This window comes from Amphiura filiformis, chromosome 14 (assembly GCF_039555335.1).
Source record: "Amphiura filiformis chromosome 14, Afil_fr2py, whole genome shotgun sequence".
Classification (NCBI taxonomy): Eukaryota; Metazoa; Echinodermata; class Ophiuroidea; order Amphilepidida; family Amphiuridae; genus Amphiura; species Amphiura filiformis.
The window spans coordinates 42,251,860-42,262,297 of NC_092641.1; the positions used below are offsets into that span (position 1 = coordinate 42,251,860).

Genomic DNA, 10,438 nt, shown 5'->3' on the forward strand with positions numbered 1-10,438 from the left:
AAACACGTCTTCATGACCTTATGTTCTTAGGGAGTGTTCATGACTTCTTTGGTGGGGGTGTAAAATGAAAGAAAATAAAAAAATATTGGGTTCTAAAAAGGGGAATAAAACCAGTCCTTAATAGCGGAGGCCGGGGTAATAAAATTGAGGGTAAAAGTCCGGGGTAACATGTACCAGAAGGCATGCACATTTTAATTCTTTTAATGAACAATTGTTTTTCATTTTATAAATTCTAACATTTACAAGTTTGTGTTTTTTTACTGGAAAACGTATCACCGAATACATCAAATATTGATTAGTCCTGAAAACACACAGATACCGGCACATGTTATATTTCTTTTCATTTTATTTTTCTAACACATGACTGAATACAAAAAGGATAACAACTTGATATGGTCAATAATGTTTAAACAAACATCAATTTATTTTAATTGAAAAATACACTAAGAAAAGTTGCATTAATAAAAAATCAATAAGAAATTGGAGGAAATAAAACTGCTTTTAACATGAAGTACCTGATATCCAGATTACTCAATTTACTTATTTTTGAAAGTTGCCACGTCCCCAACTTTTGTCCAATCTGCAACCCTAATAAACTATGACCAAAGAGGCCTAGCCAATTCTGAACACCTTTTCATGAAATTGTACATCACTCATCACTGTCAGGGCCTAGATTTCAACGAGCATCACAGAATCGATTCTCGTAATGATTCTTGTAAGATTCGGGTGCGAGAATCAAAATCTCTCTTTGTATCATACAGTAAGTGCAGTGACTAGGATGGATTTTGATTCTTGCAAACCAAGGCGAAATCTAGGTTTCGACTGTGCTGATTTATACAGAGCCCTCGAAGTGACATGGAAGAAAAAACGGGTCTGAGATAGCCTTGAGATAGTAACTCGGGGTCAAAGATAGTAATTCGAGGCCCGACTTAGTAACTCGGGGTCTAAGATAGTAACTTGGGGCCCAACTTAGTAACTCGTGCCCAAGATAGTAACTCGGGGTCCCCAAACTACTAGTCAGGGCCCCAATTTACTATCTCGGACCCGAGTTACTCTTGGACCCGAGTTACTATCTTGGACCCAAGTTACTAAAGCCGGACCTCGATTTTTTTCTTCCATGTCACTTTGGGGGCTCCGTAGTCAGTGCAGTTGAAATTGCTGCTTTTGGAAGTAAGGCATTTTGTGATTGTGATCCACAGCATCATACCCCCCCCCCACACTTTTCTCAAAAAAAGATTTTTATACCACTGGAAACCTCTGGCAACATTATGTTTATGTACAAAGAATTTCTTGCAGATTAATTTGTTCAGCAGAAATATCATGAAATTTGAATTATGTTCTGGTACACCAGAACAAAATTACAACAAATAATCATGCATACCTCGCAAATGCAAAATCGGAATCAACTGCAATTTTGGGAATAACCTTTTTTGGGGGATATCTACCTAAAAATGATATAAAAAGAGGATGCTAGGATCACTAAAATTGAAAATTAACATTATCTAATTATTGTCCACTGTTTAATACATTATACAGGTACATGTATAACCTACACCACATCCCTCTCTTCTAGGTTATTTATTATTTATTTATTACTATAATTCATAGTCTGTAAAATGGGTACATACATGTACAAAAGTCATACGTAGCTTAACAGGGTAAGGGGACAGTTATTGGCAAGTTAAAAATGGGCGAGTAAGAGCGAGAGAAAATGGCAAGTCAGATAAGTTTAATATCCCCTGGTCCCTGCAGAGGTTAAAGATTGATCCCTGCTGAGAATACGGGAAGTCTCACCATTGAGTTAAGATTTTTGGCAGACGAGTTACGACAAGTCCCATCGATGAGTTAAAATTTACAGCAAGTCCCATCAGCAAGTTATGGCAAGTCTATCAGCAAGTTAAGATTACAATTTGATTTAGGGTAAAATGGATTTTTTTCTCATCATCATGAACCTCAACTATAGAAAAAATATTAAATTTGTGTACATCGTGGAACATTCAACTACGCTTGTTACTCCGCAACTAATCATGCTAACTACACGCGCATACAATGCTACTCTACGTGTCCATATTAGCGAGGCTATCTGCGTACAACTGCTTACTACGCACAGCCACGCAAAGAGTATGTTCCACGATGTACACAAATTTGATAATTTTTCTATAGTGAAAGCCATTTTCCATTCATCATTACGGCATTCCTGTAACTCTCTTACAGGACTTGATAGCGTTGCTGTAGCTCGCCGATTTGATCGTGTTGTCGTAAATCGCCATTTGGACTTGATGGCTTTGCCGTAACTCGCTGGTGGGACTTTGATGGCTTTGTCGTAACTCATCTTTAGCTTACTTTGTGGGGGTAATTGAAAAAAACCACACCCTAATCTCTGGGGGGGGGGTAACTTGCCTTTTCTTTAACTCGCCTTTTTTTAATTCCCCTTTTTTTTAACTCGCCTTTTTTTAACTCGCCTAGTTACCACTGTGTCCAGTATTTGTTGACTTAATTGTAGTCCACATTATCATAATTATATATTATGAGTTCCACTGTGTGGTAAAACATGTTCCAAATTAACAGTGATGGCTAGTGGCTACCAGCCAGCTAGTCCACTAAACCTAATTGATAGGTAGGCGTGAGGCCGTAACAGCCATATGTTGACAATGTCTTTTTCTGTCGATAGTTTTCCCCTCGAAGTTAAATTCGCTTGATTTTTAGTTGAAGTGCCGTTGAAGCTATGGAGCATTTACCTGTCTCTTGCTTAAGCTTGTTGCTGCAGGTGGTTCCTTCCAATAAGTTCATATTTCATCTGTAAAGAAAAATAACCAAAATATCAATTAAAATATTTAGATTTTAATATTGAACAACCTACAGATCCCCAAAAGTGACATAGAAAGAAAAAATATCTTTGGGCCTGAATTAGTAGCACGGGCCTGACCAGGGTTGTCACCAGGACCCAAATAGTACTGGTTAGCATAGCGAGAGAAGCTCTCGCGCCTCGCACTATCTTTTTAGTTGAACGCTAGGATGGGGAATAGGCTTTGAGGGTACCACCCCTAAAAAATTTTCTTCCTCTTTTATGATGAAATATCATCATCCACTTCCGGAAATATAAAAAAAAAAAAAATTGAAAAAAAAAACTTTAAAAAAACCCCAATTTAGTGAGTGCCAGACGGCCCAGTCCAGCGTGGTGACAACCCTGGGCCTGACTATTAATAAGGGGCCCATGCTACTAAGTCAGATACTATCTTGGGGCTTGAAGTTACTATCTTGGGGCCTGAGTTACTAAGCCAGGCCTTATGGCCTAATCCTTTCATCAACCAATATAGCAGTTACTCATGGACTGTCTTTTGGAACTTGAAGGAGAGCAATAAATAGCTCTTCATGAGCCTTCAAGGAGAGCCGTTTCACATGTCAAACATCACTCTCCTATATCAGATTTAAGGGGTTACACCCCTGGCCAATTTGGTGCCTAATTTTGCATTTTTCTCAAAAATTATAGCACATTTGATACAAGTAAGATATGTATATTATAGGGCAAGGAGTACAACTCACGGTACTGCACTGAAAATTCAGCAACTCAAGGCAAGTAGTTATTGATTTATTGATCAAATACTGGTTTTCCCTCATTTTTGACTGTAACTCCACAACTGTTGTTTGTGCTGAAATAAAATTTCCAGTGCAGTAGTTGTAGTCCTTGTCCCTATAATATACATATCTTACTTGTCACAAATGCACTATAATTTTTGAGAAAAATGCAAAAATATGCACAGAATTGGGCAGGGGTGTAGTAATAAGGAGAGCAGTAGAGAGCAATGCTCTCACTCTCCTCAAAAGGCAGTCCCTGGTTAATCATAGTACATGTACATACCAGCTTTTTGTTGTACCAGTACTGTTGAGTTCATCACTATACATTCTAATTTAAAGCCACCACCTCCTGAAAACAATTGCTGCAACGTAACTGTACAGTTCACATCAAGTTGACATCACTGGTATCACCTAGTTGGGAAAATTCAAGAAACAAAATATTAAAATGGAGAAACGTTTTACAAGAACAAGCATGTTTCACTGTGCCTCCAGGTTTCTGAAATTGGGCTGATCCATGCTGCAAGCCCCAGAGTTACATATATGGGAGGTCTAAGTACGGTACCAATTCAAAATATATTTATGGAAATTGTTTTACCATTTATTTGCACACAAAAGTAAACTGCGGATTTACTGCGCACCTTTTAGATAAAAATTTGATCATTGCATCTGTGTGTGACTTGTATGGCATGCGAGTTGTGTTGCTATGGTGGTGCATCCGTTGATCCGTAGTGTACGTAGCACACGTATTGCAATTTGGCATTTTGCCCATTCATGCCTAAGGCTGCGTTCACATAGAAGTATACTATTCGGGTATACGGTGCACGTTTTGCAGGTGCACGCGTATAGCTCAAATCGAGCAAGGCAATTCCATAGTACCGGGTCACATAAGGCTACGATCACATAGAAGTATACTATTCGGGTATACGGTGCACGTTTTGCAGGTGCATGCGTATAGCCTAAATCGGGCAAGGTAATTTCATAGTACCGGGTCACATAGGCACTATTCGAAAAGGTCGTATGCCTGCGTATAGTATAGTATAGTGGGAATCGTGCATGCTCGATTTTAGTGCAGCGTATACCGTCCTAATTTTAAAACTAAACCATATGTGGGTAAATTCAGTTTTTGTAATAGATGCACTATCTAATTCTGCACATTATGACACCTCATTCAATGCAATGTGACCTCAAGAAGTAAAGTTACAAGCATTTGATTAGACGAAGAAAATTGGTAAACTGACCTACTAAGCTATTCATTATATGAAATACGCTCATTCACGCAGGCTGAGTTCACATAGTATACGCCTATATGAACTCAGCCTGATCGAATGAGCGTATTTCGTATAGCGAATACCGTATACCGTATACTTCTATGTGAACGCAGCCTAAAGGCTAAACTATGATCAGCTCATCATCATGTGTGAGATGGGAGTCAGGACTAACTATAAAAAAAGCCCAAAATTTTCCGCTTTACAAATGTCAAATTCTGCTTTTTCCGCCTTTTAAATTTTGCGATAAAAAATTTTCACAAAAAAAGCCTTACGCCTTAACATTGGAGATTGTCAATTTCGCACAAATAGCATTTGATTTAAGCATTGCTTGCGACCACCTACATGGCAGTGCGTGCATGCCATTCTACATACACATATATACCATGTTGTTTCTTGTTACAAGTCTTATTTGTTCCACCTTATAAAAAACCGAACAAACTTAAGGTGCCCTCAAAGATCATGTTGTCCGCCCGGGGTTGTCTGCATCCCAATTTAAATGCATGAATGTCACTCTCCTCAAAAGGCAGTCCCTGGTTACTCATTGTACATACCAGCTTTTTGTTGCACCAGTAGTAGGCTACTGTTGAGTTCATCACTATACATTCTCATTAAAAGCCACCATCTCCTGAAAGCAGTTGCTGCAACTGTACAGTTCACATCAAGTTGACATCAGTATCACCTAGTTGGGGAAATTAAAGAAATAATATCTTAAAATGGAGAAAAGTTTTACAAGAGGGGCCTCTAGACTTCTCGCGTAAAATCACATGAAAATCATGCGCCAGTCCTGCATTACACAACGCACAACTAGCGTAAAGCATTCATACACTCCTATCAAAGCAGCCAATCAGAAAAGTATGAAACATGCATTGATTGTGTTGTGTATATTGTGCATTCTGCGTAGTCTACGGCAGTGTTTCATGCGTGTTCGTGTCACATAGGATTGATTCATTTTTCGGGCGGGTTTATATTTGGTTCTAATTTCCAACATTTTGAGTGTTAATTTGTTACATAAAAAAGTTAAAATTATGTGTTTTTTTTCTTGTCGCAGTATGACATGCGCTTATTTTGGGGGCTTTGGGCGCCAGCCCCCAGGGTAAAATCAGGGGCAGCGAAATTGAAGGGCTGCAAAAACAGGGGTGGCAAAAACAAAAAAACAAAGGGGTGGCAAAAAGAATTAATAAATAAAAAGGCAGAAAAATTTGATAAAGCATACAAATTTTTGAAAAAATGTTGCTATACCAGTACATCAAAATGTGTTGCTTTTAGGGTGCTAGCACCTGAAATCTTTTTTTTTTTTTTGCTTTTCACTTTTTCAAACAAAAAAAAAAAAAATGGGTCAACCTTTTCGGGCTGTTGAGGAAGGGGCAGCAAAATTTAATTTTCTTCAGCCCCCCGGGGTTGGGGCGGCCACGGTAGGCCCTACGCCACTGTATGAAATAGATTAATAAACACATATTACTTAGGCCCTATTGCTCGAGAAATTAGGCAAAATAATGCACTTGCGCTGATGTCGATTCGCCTAATTTTGTCTTCCCCTTTGGGGCTCATGCATTAGACGCACCAGCATCAGCGCATGTGCATTATTTTTCGAGCAGTAAGCACACGCATTCATAATTACCTATAATTATTGAACCCCAGGGCCAGGCCTTGTTGTTTGACTTTTTTTTTGGTGAGCGATCGCCGCCACCGCCGCTTTCCCCCAAAAAAAATTTCTAGTGAGCGATTTTCCACTCGCCATGGACACTAAATATTACTCGGTGCGAATCTCACAATATCAGCCAGCGAATTAATTAATTGTTAAAACGATTTAGAAAGGTACAAATATTAGTGCCTTTCGGCGTGCATTTGAACGTGAATTTTAAAACCGAAACTCTTATTTGAATATACCCCAATAAGTGTATTGTGAAAATTCAACCATTCGCGTACCATCATTCGCGTACCATCAACCACTCGGCTTTAAAATCTAGACAGCAATGCCTGGTGCTCAACTGCGTGCATGCCATATCAAATCAATTGTCATTGATACAGGTTGTTTATGACTGATGTTTTTTCGTGGCCTGATCCCGGGCCTGGCCTAGCCTACAATATAAGAGTGAATCAGTCATGAGTCACGACACTGCTCTTGTTTACGGTGTAAAAGATGGCCTTATAAACCATGCACACTACACGTGAAAATAATTGAAATAACTTCAGCTTTTATACTTACATTGTTTACCACCAGTGCCACTGCACCGCACCGTGAACGCCGAGGCTGTGCATAGTCAGTGCATCCATGTCACTGTGGTCTGAGCGGGGTCTGTGGCGACGATCTTTCATTCTCAAAATCAAGTTAAATATTGCGATCTGACGGTGTGCAATGGACTCAATATGTTACAAAACCACAAAAGTTTCACCATGATGACTAAAAATCGTGCAAAGTTGATTATTTTGGTTTAAAAATGGGAAAATTGTAAAAACTTCTAATGGCGGACGCAACAGAAATTTTTTTTTAAACATCAGCTACCAAATTTGCTGGCAAAGAGGTTTATTCCCTGCATCGGTACTCAGCTGTTTGTTTTCAAGCTCGCTTTATGTATAGCGAACAAAAGCTACCCAAATCAGCCAAATTTTGGTCTTCAATCAGGGATCCGTTTGTCTTTATATTCCCATGGTAGCATCATGAACGAAGAATGGAGCACAATAGTAGCTGAATGCAATGACGTAATCAAAATCTACTAAATATTCATATTTTAGCATTTTTCACTGCACCAATATTGGATTGCTGAACGATTCAGTCCTCACCATCAGCACAACCCGATGACCGTGCGTAGATGTTGAAAGGACTGGAGGATTTAGTCTAGTATGAGTGTCGCAAAATACATCATCTCCCCGGGGGAGTACAGAGTTATGTTCATCACATTCTGGAATACGGACATTTCGACTGGTGCCTTCATCACAAAAAAGGAATCCCCGATAATGATGATAATGGCGCCACTTTCACTAATACCTTTCGGGGCAAAAACAACATTTCTATGCTTTATGGACATGGTGTATTCACCCAAAAAAGTTTCCTGTTATTGAAACCTAACTTTGCATACATTTTATAGACCTAATGGTGAAAAACTGATGACGGGACACGCAGTGATATTTTACCGGCGTCCGTTTCACTTTTTTTTCGGAGTTGAAAATAAAACGAACACAAAATCTCTTACACAGATAACTTGAAAATCTTCAACTTCAAATGGCTGGGTCAATTCTTAGGGCCCCACGAAATACGCCCTCAGTAACACTATTAGGAGACTTAGGCTGGGATACGATTGAAAATTCACATAAGATTAGTAAAGTTAAGTACTTTGATCGTCTAATTAATATGGACTCTCATAGATGGCCTAAACTTCTTTTCAATGCAATTTTACAATTCACAATTCTAACAAGCACTTAAGATGGAATTGGATCGGTTGCATTGAAGAGACTTTAAATGACAGTGGTTTTGACCAAATCTTTCGGTCTGTGTATATTCATCAACCATCGTGGATTAGATTGTTTCAAGATACAAATCAAGATCATTACAATAGAAGTTGGTACAATACAGCTTGTAATAAATCCTCATTGTGTGATTACATACGTTTTAAGAATAAGCCCAATCTGGAGAATTATCTTCAAGATAAATTGGATTTTTATGGTGCCAGCTTAAAGTTTAAGGCAAGATCAAATACACTGCCTCTAAACGGTAGAGTTGCCTCTTGGCATAATAGTAAAACTTCTGGTTTATGTGATTTGTGTCATAGTAATATAGAAGATATTAGGCATTTTATATTTTCTTGCCAAGTGTACAATGATATTCGTTCTAATGAGTTCAAAAGATTGAAGGAAAGTTTAGAAAGGAATGGTCTATTATATGTATGGGAATTATTTATTACAAGCAACATTGATGAGAAATTATTTATCTTGCTTGGTGACTGCACCCAATTTTTACCAACTTTTCCTAGTGACTTAGTTCACACTGCTAATGTTTGTTTTGATGTCACATGTAAATCTTTACTGAAAAGAACATGGAAGGCACGTAATGATTTCCTTAAGTAATTAATTCTTCACCACACTGAATACAATCTTGTCTATTGTATAATAATGTATATACCCAGTTGATGTAGTTTTAAGTGGCTGGCACTCAGCTTCCACCCAGGGGCCAATTGGCTTTTGATGCTGGCTTTATTTGCTACATTCTTTTTTCCTCACTTCATTTCACAGACCCTAGAATTTGACCCACGGGTGGACGATGAATGCAAGCCAACTTAGTATTCTTTTTAGTATTTTAACTTTAGTATTTTAAGTATTCTTTTTCAGTATTTCTGTTTGTATTGTTAACTTTTGTAAATACTTTCAGTATCACCTTTTAACTCTTGTTAACTTTTGTTTATATGGATGCACCACCAAGACGGTGGGTGCCGCTGTTATAAAAGCGTTTTCCAAATAAATAAATAAAATAAAATAAATAGATGTTCTGCATCGCTCCGTAACTGCATCACTCGTGTATTCAATAATTGCATAATTAGTAACATCGATGGCCTTTACGATAATCCGCGTATATGGAATCAGTATGCCCATATTAAGACAAAATAATTGCAAAGGCCTGGCAAAGACCGTCGGATGCACACGATCTATGAGGTTGATGAACTACGTCATACCCCCCTGGAATAGTGCATTGTGGGATAGAGGGAAAAAGGTCTATAGTATCATGCTCAATCCATCCAATTTTATATCAATAATGGGTCGAGCGCCGTAACTCATTCTATACGCACAGCATTACGCTTGGTTACGCGTGCAATATTTCCGCGATACGCGCTGTCACTTACGCGTACGCACTCCACCTTGAAGTAAACAACTTAAAATATTTGTGCCAAAAAATAATATTTTCTCTTTAAATCGCACTATTTTCTGGTAATAGAATAGAAATAAAGGGTGCAGCATTATCCTTTACACGCAAATAATGTGTCTTCGGCCGGCAGTAAAAACGTTTAAATAATGGGTTCGGCTGCGCCTCACCCATTAGGCCTATTTACGTTTTTTACCGCCTCGGACACATTATTTGGGTGTAATGGATAAAGCATTAGGCCTACCCTTTATTTCTTAAATATGTGTAGGCTAGCCCAAAACATGCATGGTGTTTAGTGACTAAAATGGAAGATGCACACTGCACATGGCAATTTTGGGGCTTGGGGGCCCCCAAAATCAGGGGCCCTGGGCCCGGGCCCATCTGGCCTTATGGAAAATCCGGCCCTGCGTCTATAGGCCTACCAGAACGAAATTCAAAGCTATTCAAATTTCACGGTATCTTTGCTAAACGAATTAATCTGCAAGGAATGTTTTAGCTTGTTTTGTAATGTATATAGGCCTAAACATCATCAGGAACCAGAGGTTTCCAGTGATAAAAAATTTCAATTTTTTTTGTAGGCTAGAAAAGTGGGCTGTGAAAAATGATGCTGTGAATCACGAAATGCCCCATTTATTTTAATATCTATGAAAAAAAAAGCCAAGCCTATACTAGGGTAGGGCGATACTAAATTAATTTTGGTTTTCGACATTCCCTAAATCTGATCTTGCCCATCACTAAACCC

The 10,438-nt window shown here is 38.5% G+C and overlaps 1 long non-coding RNA gene across 1 annotated transcript; it reads right to left on the minus strand.

Annotated features, from left to right (window-relative positions):
* Positions 1-467: 467 nt before the first annotated feature.
* LOC140170122 (uncharacterized) lies at positions 468-7,436 on the minus strand. Its single transcript, XR_011861494.1, has 4 exons — positions 7,051-7,436; positions 5,396-5,523; positions 3,860-3,987; positions 468-2,797 (listed from the first exon to the last, which is right to left on the minus strand). It is a non-coding gene; the product is annotated as an uncharacterized lncRNA (long non-coding RNA).
* Between the last annotated feature and the right edge of the window lie 3,002 nt (positions 7,437-10,438).